The 20,796-nt window shown below is 44.5% G+C and overlaps 1 long non-coding RNA gene across 1 annotated transcript in view; it reads left to right on the forward strand.

The window, feature by feature from the left end:
- The first annotated feature begins 802 nt into the window (after nucleotides 1-802).
- The window catches only part of LOC119932526, a 48,457-nt gene continuing 28,463 nt past the window's right edge, over nucleotides 803-20,796 (forward strand). Inside the window, exons 1-2 of the long non-coding RNA XR_005452331.1 lie at nucleotides 803-853; nucleotides 1,930-2,068. This is a non-coding gene — a long non-coding RNA (uncharacterized LOC119932526). The remainder of the gene's footprint in view (nucleotides 854-1,929; nucleotides 2,069-20,796) is intronic.

Here is a 20,796-nt window from a genome sequence, read left to right on the forward strand (position 1 = left end):
CTAAAAATCAATGCAGCTCACAATTTTAATAAGGAACATGAATCTGAAAATGTGTTTAGTATCAGGTTATATAAACACACCCTAATGAGATACCATAAAATCCATCACATTAAAGGCTGGCTTCCTGCAAGGTATATTAGATAAAAATGTTCAATATATTTGGTCAGTCTACAGCCCTCCACATAGTAAAGCAGTTCTGTCAAGGCAAGATGCATGCTTTGCCCCTTAAAACTGTTATGTTTTGCACATTTTATAAGGTTCTTTGAATACATGAATAAGATAAGTTATTCCCATCTCTTTCTTAAGCAATCTCAGAAATGGCTATGACCTGAAATTGGAAATCTTGTAAACACCCATCCGAAGAAAATGTGTGCCGCTCCGTCTTAAAGAGACGGTACATGTTTAATTAGCCCAACTTCTTCTAGCAGAATACTATTAACATGCACATTAGCATCATGCCATTGATTCCTCCTGCTGCTCCACCTTAGGGGCAGCAATAGGAGCTAATCGTATTGCTCCCATGCGCATAATAATGAAATTTTGTCTTGTCTCGAAGGCAGTGTTCTTTGGTCTGAAGTACAGCGGGGAACATTTCTGGTTTAGAAAATTCCTGACCAACTCATTTAAAAAACGGGGAGGAAAAGAAGGCAAGTTCCACACGGGGAGAATACCATGATTGCAAATATATTAGTTCGGCTGGGGACTCAAACATTAAGCAATTGAGGGGATAAGCGCCGTTATATTTGCATATAGATATATGTGTGTTCTATATATTTAAACAGATATCTGTGTTCACCTGCAGAAGCACACAGAGCAGAGTGGTCTGGGAAAAAATGTGTCCACCCTGGTGGAGGTGGGTGTGTGTTTGTGTTTGTGTGCGTGTGTGCTTGTGTGTGTGTGTGTGTGTTTTGGGCCGTGAGGTGGTACAGGCTGGAGGAAGGGAAGGTGAGAATCCACAAGAGACCCAGGAAGCTCCCCTGACCCCCAGCCCCGCAAGTCTTTATCATCTGTTCTCCAAGAAACAACATTAGAACAATGACACGACGCAGTTTCAGTGTAAAATACCTCTGCCTTTGCATGAAGTATTCCAGTGGTTCTCATGAAAAAAAACCCAAAGCCAGAAAACAAAAAAGAAAAAGAAAAATCCAAATGGACAATAAGACACATACGGGGGGGAAAAAAGCATGCAGACTGGAGACTACTGAATTAAGGCAGGTTGTGCCAACATTTCCCCGCACTGTACATTATTTGTATTCAAGGTTTTTGAAATGACATTGTAATCTGATGATGCACCAGCCTATTATATTGTCTAGCAGGACAAATATCTTTGCGTTTTCTCTGTAGAACTAACACAATTTTTCCATGTCAGAGGTGCATAATATCCTGGCGGTCATAAGGAATGATGCTATTAATCCTCTCGGGCAATCTCCAGGTCTGATTATTAGGGAAATAAATTTGCATGCTGCATGTGAGCTAGGTGAATCACCAAGAGCACAAATTATATTTCCTGACAGCAAGTTAGAGAATGGAGCCTTGTCCGCTTCTTTCTCTTTTTTTTTTATCTTTTCCCCCCCTCTGAAAGCTATAGAATTTCAATTCATTACATGAGATTGGTTAGAATTCAAGTCTCTTTTTAAGTTGATATTAAGTTGAGTCTGTTATCTCTGTTAGGGCTGCTGGGCTCCCCTGAGTATCCACCTAATCACTACTTAAAAAAATCGAAACATATAGTTAGTGTCATGATTTAGGTACCAGAGCTACTTTATTTATCAGCGCAGAGTGAGATAATTTCAATTTGAGGCACTGTAGCCCTCATGAATTTAACTGACTTGAAAGGTTTCCCCCGCCCCCACTCTGCCTTTTATTATTATTATTTTTTTTTTTTTGGCATATTGTCACGACGGTTATTCTGGGTTTTCTTCGTGCCAGGTTCCCATCCGTTCTACGGGTTCGATGCCTCCCATCCTCTCCCGACCCCAGACCCATTTCTGGACACGTTGTGAGGGAACATCACTGAGCACCGCTCTCAGCATTTGACATCCATCTGCTATGCCAGCAAGGCTTCTGGGTATGTCGGTGTTCAATATCCGTGATGAATGTATTTTTATTATTTCCAGCGTTTGGCATCTGAGAAACCTTTTTGCATTATTAAATTGGAACGGGGAGAGTGATAGCAAATAGGAGCATAATAAATTGCTTTATGTCCTAATGTATTAATTAAGCAGACGTTTATTATAATCGGCATTTTATAGGCTTGCCGTAAAAAAAAGGTAGGATTTCTCTTTGATCTCCGGAAGCGGGATCCCTGTGGGGAAAGTGGGGTGGACTGGCATCGTCTTGTAGGTCCGGTCCATGACAGGAGGGCCAGAAGTGGAGATGTGGCCAGCGTGGAGGAGAAGAAATTCCTCAGTCCGAGGTACAGTGGAACATGAATCCACATAGATTGGGTTCAGCAGGCCAGAGTCCCTGGATCATAAAATGCCTCTCACGACACAGTGGGGGCCGGAAGATGGGTCAGAATAGGAAGCGTGATAGTAGCAGAAAGAAACGGGGCTAGAGGGGTTGTTTGACCATGCCGGATCTCAAATGTTCTTAATTATTTACTTATTCACGGATAGCCAGCAACGCCATTGAGTTCAGTGGGCCAATCTTGCTCTGCGTAGACATCATGACAAATTTGGCACAATGTTGCCTCCTTGACTGCTGTATTGAAAGGCTCCTCCGAAAGCATTGGCCATCCTAAATGAGCAAGGCAGCATTCTGGGCCTTGGAGTCTGAAGGTCATGGGTTCTAATCCCGGCTGTGTGACCTTGGGTAAATCACTTCACTTCTCTAGGCCTCAGTGACCTCATCTGGAAAATGGGGATTGAGGTTCTGAGCCCCATGTGGGACAGGGACTGTGTCCAACCTGATTTGCTAGTACCCACCCCGGCCCTTAGTAGAGTGCCTGGAATGAGTAAGCAATTAACAAATGCTATTATTGTTATTATTATTATTCGGGATGTTCTCTAATGGGTTCTAGATGTGTTTCATGCAGTTTATTTACAGAACATAGGTACCATTGGCACCCAGCTGTGTGAGTGTGTGTGTATGTATTGCATGTGTGCATGTGCTGTTAGCTGGCATGGGGTTTGGGATCAAGAACAGACATGGAACATTTGGGAAAAGGAAAGAACATTCAGAGAGAATTCAAAGCATGGCAGTGATGGGGAGGGGGCAGGTGATGATGGCAGTAAAGGCAGTAGTGGGCTCTCACCGGTATCCAGCCTTGGATGCGTCCCCAATGAATAGAACCCAGGCCTGAGAGTCAGAAGGACCTGGGTTCTCATCCTAGCTCTGCCACATATCTGCTGTGTGACCTTGAGCAAGTCACTTCACTTCTCTGGGCTTCAGTTACCTCATCTGTAAATGGGGGTTTAGGCTGTGAGCCCCATGAGGGACAGGGACTGTATCCAACCCGATTAGCTTGTATCTACCCCGGCACTTGGAACAATGCTTGGCATATAGAAGGGCTTAACAAGTACCATTGTTATCATTAATTATTATTCTCTGGACCTCAATTACCTCATCTGTAAAATGGGGATTAAGGGTGTGAGCCCCATTTGGGACAGGGACTGTGTCCAACCTGCTTAACTTGTATGTGCCCCAGCACTTAGAACAATGCTTGGCACACAGTAAATGTTAACAAGTACCATAATCTTCATCATCACTGGTCCTGTCCCTCAAGCCTTTGGGCAGTGACCCAACACTGAGTAGATAGAATCCACCCTGGCCAGGCAAACTGGCACAACTGTTCATCTTTGGAGGTAATGTAACATTTTCCAGTGAGAAGGTTACGCTCTTGTTCTTAGCAAATAACCCAAGAGCTACCCTGCCCGTGGCATTTCTACACGTGAAAAGTGGAAGGACATATCCTTGACCATGACGACTCAACCAAATAGGTCATTGGTTTCATGGGGTCACTGTTTGAGGGAAATGTAAATAAATAGTAATTTAAAGATGATACAAGATAAATGTGCCCTGGGACAGCCCGGAGCTGCTTTGTTACAGGAAACACAAGGCTGTGTTTATGGGGCTGTAAACAGACTAGCGTGTGTTTATTGTTGGAGTTGGAATTAAATCAGAACACTCAAAAACCAAAGTTCAAGGCAAGATGAGGCCAAAGCTCTGGAGTATTGGACATGATGACAGCATAAGACCGATATTTGTATTTTAATAAAAATATCTTCCAGTAGTTACTCCTCCCACTAACAAGAGGAGTCATATAATAATTGTGGTATTTGTCAAGTGCCTACTATGTGTTAAGCGCTGAGGTAGAGACAAGACAATCAATCGGACAATGTCCCTATCCCACACGGAGCTCACAGTGTAAAGGAAAGGGAGAGCAGACATTTATTTAATCCTCCATTTCCACATGAGGATAAGGAGGCATAGCAAGTTGACCAAGGCTACACAGCAGGCAATCGGTGTAGCCGGAATTCGAACCTTGGTCTTTTGACTCCCCGTCCTGGGCACTTTCCACCGGGCCACACCGCTTCCCGATGTGGCGAAAGTCGCATCAGTTGTATTTTTGATGAGTCTTGCTCTCTTCTCCCCACTCCATCCCCTTGCTCACTCCCTTTCTCCTAACTCAACTTCCTCCCCCTTCGTAAGTGGCTGACCACAGCTCGCCCCACCTGCAAAGTACATCTGAAATCGTGTCTCCTCCAGAAGGTCTTCCCCGATTATTTTCCCTTCTCCCCAGCTCATATTCCCCGCCTTGCATCTCCCTGCTTCTGTGTCTATTACTCAGTTCATATCCCGTTTTCTTCTCCTATCTAGATCATTTCACAACCTGTCCGCCCCATTAGACTTGAAGTTCCTTGTGGCAAAGGATCATGTCCAACAAATCTATTGTATCATCCCAGGTGCTTAGTTCGGTGCTCAGCCCACAGACATTCAATAATTACTACCGAGGGATTAGATTGCTCTCTGCCCAACTAAAAGATAATTGCCAAGTTTTGGAGGTTTGGTGTGGTATTTATTAAGTGCTTACTATATGTCAAACACCGGGATAGATACATGTTAATCCAAGTTGGAGTTGGAATTAAATCAGAATGCTCAAAAACCAAAGTTCAAGGCAGGATGAGGCCAAAGCTCTGGAGTACTGGACATGATGATGGCATAAGACCGAAATTTGCATTTTAATAAAAATATCTTCCAGTAGTTACACCTCCCACTAACAAGAGGAGGAATCATCCTTTTCTTGAGTCATATAATAATTGTGGTATTCGTCCAAGTCCAACTTGTACTTCCCAAGCGCTTAGTACAGTGCTCTGCACACAGTAAGCGCTCAATAAATATGATTGAATGAATGTTAATTAGGTCAGATACAGTGTCCCTGTCCCTCATGGGGCTCACAGTCTAAGTAGGAGGGAAAACTGGTATTGAATCCCTAGTTTACAGTTGAGGAAACTGAGGTACAGAGAAGTTAAGCGACTTGCCCAAGGTCACATAGCAAGCAACTGGCAGAGGTGGAATTAGAGCTCAGGACTTCTGACTTGGGCCCATGCTGTTTCCATTAGGCCATGCTGCTTCTCCGTTCCATACCCAAGTTAGCCCGACTCACTTGGGGTTACCGACTTGGTTGCACTCTGCCAAAGGAAGCTGCAGCCGCCCGCTCCTCTGTCAGCCTTCTTCCAGCTCAGTCTTCTCTAAGTCTTGCGCTGCCCTTAAAAATGAATTGTGTTTAATGACATGAGGGAGAAGTGAAGCTTTCCAAACTGCCATCGGTGACATACGACTGTACTGGCCAGACAGTCGGCACGATTCAAAGGGAATTAATCTGGAAGAGCAGCAGACTTCAATGCAAAGGTTTAGAGAGAGGGCGGACGGCTGCGTATTTACAAAAGGGATGTTGCTTAACCGTCTTTGTATCCGGGGATCGCCTATGGCTACTTCCTGCTTTTCAACCAGCAGTTGAGGGATTAGGTTCACCTGAAGTCAGGTCTTAAAGGAGGACTCCGTCTAGTGCTTTCCTTTTCTTCCTTGAGTTGGACTTCGCTAGCTTCTACATTTTCTTTTTGAAAGGCTACAAGGCCTTTCCTTCTCCCGGAAGAGCAGAGATGTAAAAGAGAGTCTCCCTCCAATCACTCGGAAAAGTTAAAACCCCTATGTATCAGTATCCTGGAAGGAAAGGAGGAAATATGGTAATAAAGGTGATAGTGATACCTTAATTTCACAAATATGCAGTGCTAATTATGTAAACAGTTGAGAACTCTAAAATCTTTTCATCATGTGTGTCATACAATTGAACTATTATGCAGCCTAACTCAACATTATACAGTAATAATGTTATTTCACTTTGGCTAGTTGACAAGCCTGGGCCAGTGCTGTCTATCAAACAAAACTGTTGTGCCAGATTGTATCTTGGCGATAAGCACGAAAGAAGAGCCACTCAGATTCTGTTTACATATTAATCACCGCATCAGCCTCAGGTCTCTCCTTCACCGGTCCCCTCTTTGATCTTGGGTGGGCCAGATTCTGCCTTCTCCCTTCCCGGCTCTCTAAGCCTCCGTCTCGGTGATTCTTCCAGTCGGATCTCCTCTAGGAACGCTGGGAGCCAGGTGACGCTTTCCCCAGTCCTCACCTTTTCTCTTTCCCATTCCCATTTGTGGGCTACAAGGTGGCAGGGATGTGTCTGCTTTGGCGACAGGCTTAGGCCTCCAATTCTTGGGTAAAATGGGATGAGATTCAGCCCATCTCGGGCAACCATCGTGAGGTTAGAACAAGGACTGTACAGAGACAAAATCTAAATAATCTTGCCACTGACCTCTAGTCCAAGTTCTGCCTCTGGCCTGGAATGCTTTCCCTCTTCATATCCAACAGACAATGACTCTCCCCCGCTTCAAAGCCTTATTGAAGGCACATCTCCTCGAAGAGGCCTTCCCTGACTAAGCCCTCCTTTCTTCTCCCACTCCCTTCTGCATCGCCCTGACTTGCTCCCTTTATTCATCCCCTCTCTCCGCCCCACAGCACTTATGTACATATTTGTAATTTTATTTTTTTATATTAATGTCTATCTCCCCCTCTAGACTGTAAACTCATTGTGAGCAGGGAATGTGTCTGCTACATTGTTATATTGTGCTCTCCCAAGCACTTAGTAAAGTGCTCTGCACACAGTAGCACTCAATAAATACAATTGCCCTTATTAATGATTTGAAGGGGGAGAGAGTAGTGGTCTGGTATATGTGCCGGACACTGTTCTGAGCGCTGTGATAGTTACAGGATAATCGAGTTGGGCACAGTCCATGTCCCACAAGGAGCTCACACAGTCTTAATCTCCATTTTACGGATGAAGTAACCAAAGCACAGAGAAGTGAAGTGACTTGCGCAAGGTTACACAACAGACAGGTGGCAGAGCCAGAATTAGAACTCAGATCTTCTGACACCCGGGCCTGTGCTCTTTCCACTAGGCCATGCTGCTTCTCTAAAAATAATGGTCTGATGTTACTTCTGTTGTGAGGGAGCTTCAAATGTGTCAGACGAGATACTACTCTCGGGCCTTAGTACTTTGGAGGGCCCTTTTTAGTTTGATTGATCCCCTCCTCAGGTGGCAGGAAGCTACCCAACCATCCAGTGGAGCTCTGCTTTCTGAAACTCCAGGAATGAGTGAAAGACTGTGCCTGTTTGTTGTGATATTGTACTCTCCCAAGTGCTTAGTACAGTGATGATGATGGCATACAGTGCTCTGCACACAGTAAGTGCTCTGCACACAGTAAGTGCTCAATAAATACGACAGAATGGAGATCCTACTTATGGCCCTGAGTTGGAAAATAGCCTCTCATCTGCCCACACCCCACCTATGTCCTTTTTTGAGTTAAAGAGATGCATCGGAGGCACAGTCCCACCCCAGAGGGAGAAATCTGCCCTCCAGGCCTGTGAGACTGAAAAAGCTCTGCCCAAAGAGTGAGTCCCAGGGGTGGAACACTAGTAGTGGTATTTATTGAGCTCAATGCAGTGCATGTACTAAACGCCTTATTAAATACACAGGGACTGTTCAGTGCGCCGTGCAGTGCTCTGCACATAGTAAGCACTCAATAAATACGACTGATTGACTGTTAGGGAACTTTCACTCTAATGAGTGCAGCAGTTCTTGACTCCAGAGAGTTTATAGAAAAGAACCAAGGCCAGGGAAGGCGGCCCACTCATTGTGGCCCTGAGTTTGGCAGAATGAGTTTCACCCCAAGTCACGAACGGCAGAGGTCACCCCCAGATCTTTGCTGTGGTCAACGCTCAGCATGGGAGAAGCAGCGTGGCTCAGTGGAAAGAGCACGGACTTTGGAGTCAGCAGTCATGGGTTCAAATCCCGGCTCTACCAACTGTCAGCTGTGTGACTTTGGGCAAGTCACTTCATTTCTCTGTGCCTCAGTTCCCTCATCTGTAAAATGGGGATTAAGACTGTGAGCCCCCCGTGGGACAACCTGATCACCTTGTAACTTCCCCAGCACTTAGAACAGTGCTTTGCACATAGTAAGCGCTTAATAAATTCCAATATTATTATTATTATTATTATTATTATTATTATTAGCATTAATGGAGTATGAAAGGAGCCACAATGGGGAGAGAGTCGTAGCTTCGCACAGACCCGAGAAACGGAAAGGCGAGAAATGGCTCACTTCTCTCGCTTGCATTACCTGCCTCTCTCCATTAGCCACCAGCCCCACACTCCGGGCATTTGGAACGCAGAACACACACCTTTAAAGCTGTTATTTTCAAGTTTTAATAATGTTTTGCAGCTCATTTCCTGTTTCTCAGCTGCCAACCTTGCCAAAAGCACTCCTTGTCAGGTACTAATTTGGGTGATGTGACGACCACTTGATCTAAATTTTGGTGGGTAATTACTGAGTCAGAAGTGAGTAATTTTTTGATATCCACTGGCAGTCAGAAAGGAGGATATTTTACTACCCATTCATTAGAGGTTCTCCGGTTGAGAAATGTCCTGAATTCTGCTCTGTTTGCAGACACATGGAAAAACTGATGGCTCCAATGAAAAGTTTCTTTCTGCCTATTTTGGCAGTGCTTCCGGGGTAGGTTCCAGTTTTACATCCCGAACCCACGTGTGAATGTCGCTGGATGTGTAGCATTCGTTCCAGGAGAGGAGCTTTGGCAGTCCAAAGTTTTGGGGATGGGCTTAGAAAAGTGGGTCGCATGTGTCTGGGGTGGGCGGATCTCAGAAGGCTCAGAGAAGTGCCCGAGAAATCACTTATGTCCTTGGGTCTTGCCAGAAGGTTTTGACCCTTCTTAATTTGCCTGTAAAATGTTCTAGTCATGCGACGTGTTGCTTACTGTGTTTTCCCCAGACTTGATTAATTGGAAAATGAATGAAGCAATCAAGGGTATTTATTGAATGCTGAGTGTGTGCAGAGCAAGGAATTAAGAATTTGGAAGAGTAAGATAGAGTTAATAGATTCCCATATTTCCATTCATTCTCTAAGAGGGTGTGTGGGGGAGGAGAGAGCAGGAAAGAGAGGGCCTCCCTTCCTGTGGGCAGAGAACAAACACACTCCATTACTTTGGCTCACACCTGCAGAAAAGCATGTTCAGAGTATTCAGTGGGCGCTCAGTAAATACGATTTCTACGCCTGCTATTACTACTTCTACTCACCTCCAGACTAAGCAGAAGAAAGGGTCAATTCAGGTCAGTTGTGCACAAGCTGCTCATGGGGAAACAATGGAAGAGATATTTTTTATTGTGGCCTTCGATTGCGCTGACCTTTGAGACTTCCTTTTTTTCATAGTATTTCTTAAGTGCTTACTATGTGCCAGGCACTGTGCTAATACTTAGTACTAAGTACTCAGTGCTTAGAACAATGCTTTGCACATAGTAAGCGCTTAATAAATGCTATCAAAAAATACTGGTGTAGATACAAGATAATCAATTTGGATACAGTCCCTGTCCCACTTAGGGGTTTAGGGGTTAATCTCGATGTTGCAGATGGGGAAACTGAGGCACAGGCAAGCGACGTGAATTGCTCAAGGTCACACAGCAGACAGGTGGCAGAGCCAGGATTAGAACCCAGGTCCTCTGACTCACAGGCCCAAACTCTTTCCAGTAGGCCACACTGCTTCAGCCTAAGGGTGTTTTTTTTTAACTGATGGCAAGGAAAGCTCTGGTCTGTTGGGGAAGCAGGAAGATCCCGCTTAAAGGTCTCTTCAGTTGGAGGATCCATGATGAAACCGGTAAAATCAGTTTCATTCCACAGGTACACGACGATGTAATCTGGAACTTTCCACATCTAGACCTTCAGGTATCTGTGAGTTCAGTCTAGTGTCATCTACTCAGAGGTCATTGAATAAGTTGTCGATCGTATTTAGTGATCACTTACCTTATACGGAGAATACAATATAACCGAATTGGTAGACACATTCCCTGCCCGCAAAAAGCTTATAGTCTAGAGGTGGGTGATGGCTTTTAACCAATTTGGCTGACAGTTGAGAATATCCCTGCTCCATAGCCCTGAAGTCAACCTTGGGACAGTCATCCTGAAATCCCCAAGTGATGTTTAGTGAGGATCCGATCTCTTAGCATGGGCCAAGCTTTCTTCACTGAGAGTCTCCTTTAGGTAGACCTCAGAGAGCTGAAGTCTATAGGGTAGAGAGTGGGATGTGTAGAAGTTAATGAATCAGCCTTTTTAAGAAAGCGAATGAATCAATCAATGATATTTATTGAATGCTTACTGCCTGCCGAGTACTGTACTAAGTACTTGGGAGAGTACTACACAACAATATAACTGACACATTCCCTCCCATATTGAACTTAACAGTCTAAAATATCTTCTTTTCCTCCTTTCTTCTCATTATTAAATCTTAGCGATGTTCACCTCCAAGCGGGCAACACAGAGAAACCAAAGGAGCCACCCTAGTGGAAAAGGATGATTTAGGCTAAAGAAAACTGAAGAGTTCTCCCTCCACACAATGCAACTGAGACAGTATCAGCTATGCCAGCTCTGGCATATCTTTCACTCTCTTCCACCAGTAAAACGCTCTCAGAGAATGTGAAATTAATGGGGAAAATATTGATTTTGGCTCTTAATTTGCTCTCAAGGATTGGGTCGCTTGCAATCTAGGGGGAGCAAATCTGAGAAATATCTCTTCATCCATTTCTTCCTATTAAAATAGCACATTTAGAAAATATTATCTGATATTAATCTGGTGAATAGTGTTATAAATGCCAGAGTTTATGTTTATTACACTTATTAAACTGGTCCTGATATCTCATAAAAAATAAAATAAATGGCCAGGTTAGAAATGTAATACTTTGTATAATTCTTCAAATCTTTCATATTGTGTTTATTAAGATTTTATTGAAATACAATACATACAGGGCAGAGGGAGCGATGCTTATCACCTGAGTTCCAATAGCCCTGGAAAGACAAGGTGGCTTCTCTTTCTGGGGTGTATCCTCACTAGGCCACACTGCTTCAGCCTAAGGGTGTTGGTTTTTTTTTTTTACTGATTGCAAGAAAAGCTCTGGTCTGTTGGGGAAGCGGGAAGAGCCTGCTTATATGTCTCTTCAGTTGGAGCATCCATGATGAGACCAGTAAAGTCAGTTTCATTCCTTCATATCCATGGGGAGGATATGAAGGAGGGAGAAGGAAAGGCAGCTCCGGGCTCTCTGGGGAGAGGTCTGCAGGTAACTGATCTCAGTTCCTTCTCCGGGATCGACTACATGTCTCATATTCCGGCAGACCAAGGGACCTGCCCAGACCTGACATCCCACAACCGTGTATTGTCAAAGCCCTCTTGAAAGGCCATCTTCTCCAGAATGCTTTCTCTCTCACTCTCTCTCTCTGTCTCTGTCTCCCTCCCTCTCTCTCTCTCATATTTGTTAAGCACTTACTCTTTGCCAGACACTGTACAAAGCACTGAAGTAGAAACAACTCAATCAAGTTGGACGCAGTCCATGTAATAATAACAATAATTGTGGTATTTGTTAAGTGCTTCTTCTAGACTGTGAGCCCACTGCTGGGTAGGGACCGTCTCTATATGTTGCCAAAGTGTACTTTCCAAGCGCTTAGTACAGTGCTCTGCACACAGTAAGCACTCAATAAATACGATTGAATGAATGAATGAATAGGTGCCAGAGACTGTACTAAGCGCTGGGGTAGATACAAGCAAATAGGGTTGGACGCAGTCCCTGTCCCTTATGGGACTCACAGTCTCAATCGCCATTTTACAGATGAGGTAACTGAGGCCCAGAGAAGTGAAGTGACTTGCCCAAGGTCACCCAGCGGACAAGTGGCGGAGCCGGAATTAGAACCCATGACCTTCTGACTCCCAAGTATGTGGTCTATCCACCATGCCATGCTCACAGTCTTATTCCTCATTCTACTTATGAGGTAACTGAGGCACAGAGAAGTTAAGTGACTTGGTCAAGGTCACAGAGCGGATAAGTGGATTAGAACCCAGGTCTCTGATTGCTTCCCAGCATCCCAAGTCATAAAGACCCACCAAGCACCTGTAGTGTTTTTGTCCTTATTTATTCCCCTCCTCAGCACTGATACATAGGCCTTTATTCAGTTGATCATGCAACTATTTCAATTAATCTGTTTAGAAATGACATTGGCCTCCCTTGTTAGAGTGTCAACTCCTTGTGGGCAGGGAATGTGTCGACTGCTCATTTAGTGTTTCCCAAGCACTTGGTACAGCATGGCACATAATGGGTTCTGAATTAATTCTAGTATTTCCAGTACTGCTTTCACTTCCTCCCAGAAGAGAAATAATAATGATGGTATTTGTTAAGCGCTTACTATGTGCCAAGCACTTTTCTAAGTGCTGGGGAGGTTACAAGGTGATCAGGTTGTCCCACGGGGGGCTCACAGTTTTAATCCCCATTTTACAGATGAGGTAACTGAAGCACAGAGAATAATAATAATAATAATGGTATTTGTTAAGCGCTTACTATATACAGAGCACTGTTCTAAGCACTGGGGGGATACAAGGTGATCAGGTTGTCCCATGTGGGGCTCACAGTCTTAATCCCCATTTTACAAATGAGGGAACTGAGGCACAGAGAAGTTAAGTGACTTGCCCAAAGTCACACAGCTGACAATTGGCAGAGCCGGGATTTGAACCCACGACCTCTGACTCCAAAGCCCTTGCTCGTTCCACTGAGGCACGCCTCAGTGGCCAACTGAGGGGAAGCAGTGCTTTCCGGGAACATAGGGGAGCAACCAGTGCTTTCCATCATGCTATTTTAGCAGATGTCCTGACTCCATCTCTGTCACTTCACAGGGGTTTTGAGGCAAATGGGATACAATAGGATATGTGACAATGGTTTAGACCCCATGGACGAAAGGGCTTATGGAAATATAATATGCCGTCATCACAATTTGTATTATGGTCATAATCATCATTATTACTAATAATACAAATGTTCCTCCCACAACTAATTAAGATTAAATCTGTCCAATGGAAGGGGAAATGAATGGTAGGAAGACTTCCACAAGAAAATATTGGCGATTGCTCTAGAGAACTGATTTTTCAAGCACCGGGAATGACGCTTGTAAACCTTTAGAAAGTGCCTCCTGGAAACCTGGAAGGTTTCTCCCGCAAAATGGAGAGTGTAGAGTGAATGGATAGTTTGCTGATTTTGTGCTTGAGAGATAGGAAGTGATTCTGTGCAGCCGTTACAGGAGTAAAATTAAAAACTAAATAATAATAATAATAGTAATAATAATATTAAAAATGAATTGCGCTGATTTTTTCCTTCCTAAGTTCCTCTCCGGGAGAAAAACAAGCACGAAGACCTTCTTCCTCTCCAAAAATATTAGTGACTAAACAAATTGGGGCCCACTTCCTGTGCCGTGGGAAACCAGGAGCGGAAAGGGGATCAATCTTCTAGGACGCTAAAGTATCTGCAAAACCACAGAGTTAAATTATGGCCTCTCTCTCCCAGCAAGATTCAGACATCAGATATTTTGAATTACTTAAATGGTCCATTTTGCAAAATGCAGCCAGCTAATTGAACCGAAATTAATGATGTACATTTTCTTAGTTTATGTTATTAAACTGTGTTTGATAGTCATTTGCTAAATCTTGGGAAAACATTGAATATGCAATAATACGGTTGGGGTCCCCTGTAGCACGCAGAAAACGAACGCGTTCTATATGATTTACTCATTTGGAACATATATTTTTTGAAGTAATAATATGCAGAGTTGAAATTTGCTGGGGCTAATGAGTTGGATACCAACTGAAAACAGAAATACGATTTTGTATATTGGTATTAGGGGAGGAGAGATGATTTCTGCCCTAAACTCTTCCTTTCCTGACTGGGAAGAAGTGTTTCTTTCCTGCTTTATCTGGGAAGGGGGAGGGAAGATGCAGGAAAACACAGAAGATATTTTTCCAGGTCCCAGCAGGGCTGTTGGATTTTGTTTTAGCTTTAAAAGGCTGTTGCTTTTTTTTTCTTCAAAACTATATTCCTCCCAAATTGAGGTGGAAAAAAAAATCAGCTTGCAGCCAACTAATTTGAAAACTTAAATATGTAATTTTGTGATAGTCTATACTTTGCACTTTGGTAATTTAGAAAAATTGCATAAGGCTGCAAAAAAATAATGAATAGCTTTTAAAGTAGAATTCTGCAAATCTGCATCATTATGTTTATCTTCGGTATATTTACAGCAGAGCAAACCTAGATGAGACACCATGAGGATCCGCACCAGATATGCAATTTTTTTTATGTTATTTGTTAAGCGCTTACTATATATCAGGCACTGTACCAAGTACTCGGGCTGAAACAAGCTTATCAGGTTGGACATACTCCCTGTTCCTCATGGGGCTCACGGTGTAGATAGAAGGGAGTAGGATTTAATCCCCATTTTACCACTGAAGAAACTGCGGCACAGAGAAATTAAGTGACTTGCTCAAGGTCACACAGCAAGCAATTGGCAGAGCCAAGATTAGAACTCAGGTCCTCTGACTCCGCAGGCCCCTGTTCTTTCCGCTAGGCCTTGCTGCTGCTTCCTCAATTACATATCCCATCTTTTTAGGGATATGTGTCTTCAGTAGACCTGATTCTAAGGACAAACGGGACCAGGCTGGCTTTGACCAGTGCCTTGGGGTTACCGTCAAAAAGCGAGAATCACAGGGAAATGGCAGTTGTATATCTGAAATCCCCCAGTCTCCCACCCCTTGACCGGAGCCTGTGATGGCAGAGAGCTGGTGGGAGCTGAGGAGGAGGGATCCACGATATCTCTAGACAAGGAAGGGAGTTAGGAGTTCCCCCAGAGAAACGCTTTAAGTTCAGAGGTTCTAGTGACTTCCATATGACCTCCTCTGGCTTCAATCAATCAATCAATCAATCAATCGTATTTATTGAGCGCTTACTATGTGCAGAGCACTGTACTAAGCGCTTGGGAAGTACAAATTGGCATCACATAGAGACAGTCCCTACCCAACAGTGGGCTCACAGTCTAAAAGGGGGAGACAGAGAACAGAACCAAACATACCAACAAAATAAAATAAGTAGGATAGAAAAGTACAAGTAAAATAAATAAATAAATAGATAAATAGAGTAATAAATATGTACAACCATATATACATATATACAGGTGCTGTGGGGAAGGGAAGGAGGTAAGACGGGAGGATGGAGAGGGGGACGAGGGGGAGAGGAAAGAAGGGGCTCAGTCTGGGAAGGCCTCCTGGAGGAGGTGAGCTCTCAGCAGGGCCTTGAAGGGAGGAAGAGAGCTAGCTTGGCGGAGGGGCAGAGGGAGGGCATTCCAGGCCCGGGGGATGACGTGGGCCAGGGGTCGATGGCGGGACAGGCAAGAGCGAGGTACAGTGAGGAGATTAGTGGTGGAGGAGCGGAGGGTGCGGGCTGGGCAGTAGAAGGAGAGAAGGGAGGTGAGGTAGGAGGGGGCGAGGTGATGGAGAGCCTTGAAGCCCAGGGTGAGGAGTTTCTGCTTGATGAGCAGATTGATCGGTAGCCATTGGAGGTTTTTGAGGAGGGGAGTAATATGTCCAGAGCGTTTCTGGACAAAGATAATCCGGGCAGCAGCATGAAGTATGGATTGAAGTGGAGAGAGACACGAGGATGGGAGATCAGAGAGAAGGCTAGTGCAGTAGTCCAGACGGGATAGGATGAGAGCTTGAATTAGCAGGGTAGCGGTTTGGATGGAGAGGAAAGGGCGGATCTTGGAAATGTTGCGGAGCTGAGACCGGCAGGTTTTAGTGACGGCTTGGATGTGAGGGGTGAATGAGAGAGCGGAGTCGAGGATGACACCAAGGTTGCGAGCTTGTGAGACGGGAAGGATGGTAGTGCCGTCAACAGAGATGGGAAAGTCAGGGAGAGGACAAGGTTTGGGAGGGAAGACAAGGAGCTCAGTCTTCGACATGTTGAGCTTTAGGTGGCGGGCGGACATCCAGATGGAGATGTCCTGAAGGCAGGAGGAGATGCGAGCCTGGAGGGAGGGGGAGAGAGCAGGGGCAGAGATGTAGATCTGGGTGTCATCAGCGTAGAGATGATAGTTGAAGCCGTGGGAGCGAATGAGGTCACCAAGGGAGTGAGTGTATATTGAGAACAGAAGGGGACCAAGCACTGAACCTTGGGGAACCCCCACAGGAAGAGGATGGGAGGGGGAGGAGGAGCCTGCAAAAGAGACTGAGAAAGAACGACCGGAGAGATAAGAGGAGAACCAGGAGAGGACGGAGTCTGTGAAGCCAAGGTCAGATAACGTGTTGAGGAGAAGGGGGTGGTCCACAGTGTCAAAGGCAGCTGAGAGGTCGAGGAGGATTAGGACAGAGTATGAGCCGTTGGATTTGGCAAGCAGGAGGTCATTGGTGACCTTTGAGAGCGCAGTTTCCGTGGAATGAAGGGGACGGAAGCCAGACTGGAGGGGGTCGAGGAGAGAGTTGTTGTTGCGTCCGGTGACCCCGACGTGTCTGAAGGCTGGCCCGGATTCACGGGCCGAGAAGTTAGTGCCGATTGCTGTTCAGAGGGGGACTGCCCTCCTCAGCTTGTTTCCTGTGAGGGAAATCCTCTGAGTCCATGCCAGTTCGGATGGGCTGAAAGTGACAGTGGCCCAACACGGATATCACCACTGGGTTTTACCGCTATCAGCCTAAGAGCCGGCTCTGACAACAGGTTTCGGGGTGTGGCTTCCGTTACCCCAGGTTTGGTCAAGGGGAGGAATTGAGGAAGCAGCTGGGCTGGGCGTTGTCAAGCAATCAATCAATCAACCGTATTTACTGAGCACCTCCTGAGTGTTAACTACTGAACTGTTCGGGACAGAACGGAAGCAAAACACTGAATTTTTGTCCACTGGATGTTTGCATTCTTACTGAGGACACAGAGATATGGCATTATTTGGAAATTGTAAGAGAAACATGAAGGATAAAATGGGAAATAGAGGAAATAAGCAAGGATGAAATATCAGAATAAATAAATGCTCAATTGAGTAGGCATACATGTATGCCTACTCAATTGAGCATTTATTTAATCTGCCTATTTTTATTATTATTATTATTATGCCTATCCTCCCCAGCACCTATACATATAGAAGTGCTGGGGAGGATGGGCATATATATATGTGTATATATATATATATATATATATATATATATATATATATATATAATATGCCTATTATTATTATTATTATGCCCATCCTCCCCAGCACTTGTATATATATAAGTGCTGGGGAGGATGGTCATAAATAAGGATAATATCAAAATGATAATAATAATGGTAAGAATAATAATGGCGTTTGTTGAGCACTTACTATATGCCAAACACTGTACTAGGCGCTGGGGTAGATAAAGAGATAAAGATAATAAAGTCCCTCGTGGGGCTCTCAGTCTAAATAGGAGGGAAAACAGGTATTGAAAAATCCATTTTGCTGATGAGGGAACTGTGGCACAGAGAAGTTGAGTGATTTGCCCAAGGTCACAGAGCAGGTAAGTGGCGGAGCAAGGATTAAAACCCAGGTTCTCTGACTCTCAGGCCTGTGCTCTTTCCTCTAGGGCAAGCAGTTTCCTAAGCACTTAGCACATAAAGTGCTAAGACAGGCTGATGGATCCATTAGACTTGGAATATTGGGAATTAAATGAGCAAGATGGTAGGCTGTACCAACTCTATCATATTGGACTTTCCCAAGGGCTTAGTTCAGTGCTTCGCACATGGTAAGCACTCGATAACTATCTTTGACTGATCGCAAAGTGTTTCCTGGAGGAGGTGGGATTTTAGAGGGCTTTGAAGGTGGAAGGAGGTTGAACTAGCAGCTTTGGGCAGGAAGGGAATTCCAGGCTAGGTACAGATTGAGATGAAGGTATTGGAGGTGTGAAAGACTCAGAAGAAAGGTGTAGTTAGAGGTGCACTTTAAGGAGGGAAGAGTGTGAATTGGACTATAGTAGGTGAAGAAAGCTGCTAGGCAGGAAGGAGATAACTTGAAGACAGCCTTGAAGCCAATGTTCAGGGTTTGGTTTGGTGCAGCGATGTTTTTTGAGGAACGAAGTTGTACTTCGTACAGTGCTCTCCACACAAGAAGCTCTCAATGAATACCACTGATGATGATGATGTATTCAATGACATTTCCAGGGGTTGATCGCGACTAGAAAAGAAAAGTCTGGTGTGAGGCCAGGAGAGACTGGAGGCTGGGAGGCCAGTGAGAAATCGGATCCAGTGATACCTACCGTGAACAGCTTTTCATCTTCTTCCTGCCTTGTTCTTGTCTCTGAAACGGTTCCACAGACATTAGCCTCCCTGAGTTCAGTTCTTCCGAGCATCTAGTATATTTCTGGGTTCAAATGGAGACGGTCATTTCTGGCCAGAATTCTGGCTGGAAACTGGAGGACACCGGTGAGATGTCAGAGCCTCTCATGAACTAATTTAAAGAGCGGAGACCATCCCACTCTCAATCAGAGCCCCTGCCCCCTTCCTTGGGATGTTTCTATTTTTCTGCGAGCAGGGTTTATCATCATACCTTTGTTAATCAATCAATCAATCAATCGTATTTATTGAGTGCCTACTGTGTGCAGAGCACTGTACTAAGTGCTTGGGAAGTACAAGTTGGCAACATATACAGCCCCTACCCAACAATGGGCTCACAGTCTAGAAGATTGTGTCATCATCAGAGAAGCAGCGTGGCTCAGTGGAAAAGAGCACGAACTTTGGAGTCAGAGGTCATGGGTTCAAATCCCAGCTCTGCCAATTGTCAGCTGTGTGACTTTGGGCAAGCCACTTCACTTCTCTATGCCTCAGTTCCCTCCTCTGTAAAATGGGGATTAAGACTGTGAGCCTCCCATGGGACAATCTGATCACCTTGCAACCTCCCCAGCGCTTAGAATAGTGCTTTGCACATAGTAAGCACTTAATAAATACCATTGTTATTATTATTATTATACCTTTATCATAGTTCACATTAGAAGGTGAGAGTTTTTCTCTCATGAAACTCATCTCTTCATCGGTCTGTGTTTTTGCCTTTCGGTTGACGTTGAATGATGATTGTGTCATCTTTCCCTTTGGTCTTTTTTCCTTTCATCATGGTCTCATCACCATTCTCCCAACAATCATAAGCCCGTTGACAATACAATAGTTTTTCAAAACAAAACCCTTCCCTTAGCTGTCAGAAGACTATAGGGCAAACTGAGGAAATAGATATTTTTGGGTTCCCCTCAGATAAAGTCTTTTTTCCGTAACTGTAGTTTTGAAGACCCCGTTTCCTTCCCAGCCAGAGAAGACCTGATGTGGAATTGTCACCGAAGGACAGAAATGACATCACACTCCAGAAGATATTTCTTGTTTAAACAAGTTACAAGGAGATTATTTGAGGGGTAACAGCTAGGTTATGTAACCCATAAAAATTTGAATGATTTACAAATATTTAACAAGGAAAAAACTAATTAGGCCGCTCCTGTCAGGAGGAGACCACACTTAGAAATGGTATAATCAATACGGGAATGTCTGCTGTAATACAGTCTGTCAGCTTTTTAACCAACCAAAGAAAACTTCAGTGAGTCTATAAACAGAGCTGACCCCCTCGATGCTGAAATCGGTGTGTTTGGCGTTGATTTCGGCCCTCACATCAGGCGTTAGCATAAACACGTCACACAGGCCTGTGTGGGTTAAGCTGAAGGCCAAGGGCATTAGATTCACTTGCAGACAGTCTCCCTTAGAGAGAGAGACAGTGTCAGTGACACACATCTTTGGTTCCAGTTAGGTCTAGGCTGCCTCTCCCACATCGCTCCCCTGCCCACCGCTGATTAAGCCCTCATTCTGTCATATTTATTGAGCGCTTACTGTGTGCAGAGCACTGTACTAAACGCTTGGGAAGTACAAGTTGGCAACATATAGAGACGATCCCTACCGAACAATGGGTTCTCCTACTCCAGCTCCCTTCTGTGTTACCCTTGCACTTGAATTTGTACTTATTTTTATTTACTTTTTTCACCCCACCCTCAGCTTCATGGCCCTACTGAACACATCTGGAGTTTATTCTCATGTCTGTCTCACCCTCTAGACTGTAATTTCCAGGTGGGCAGGGAACAAAGCTATAATCTTTGTTATACTGAACTCTTCCAAACATTTAGTACAGTGCTCTGCACACCAAAAGCGCTCAATGACTATTATTGATTTTGTTGTCAGTCTCCCCCTTCTAGACTGTGAGCCCATTGTTGGGTAGGGACCGTCTCTATATGTTGCCGACTTGTACTTACCAAGTGCTTGGTACAGTGCTCTGCACACGTAAGCGCTCAATAAATATGAATGAATGAATGAATGAATTGATTCAGCATCATCATCAATGGTATTTACAG

This window comes from Tachyglossus aculeatus, chromosome 9, assembly GCF_015852505.1.
Source record: "Tachyglossus aculeatus isolate mTacAcu1 chromosome 9, mTacAcu1.pri, whole genome shotgun sequence".
In the NCBI taxonomy this organism is placed as follows: domain Eukaryota; kingdom Metazoa; phylum Chordata; class Mammalia; order Monotremata; family Tachyglossidae; genus Tachyglossus; species Tachyglossus aculeatus.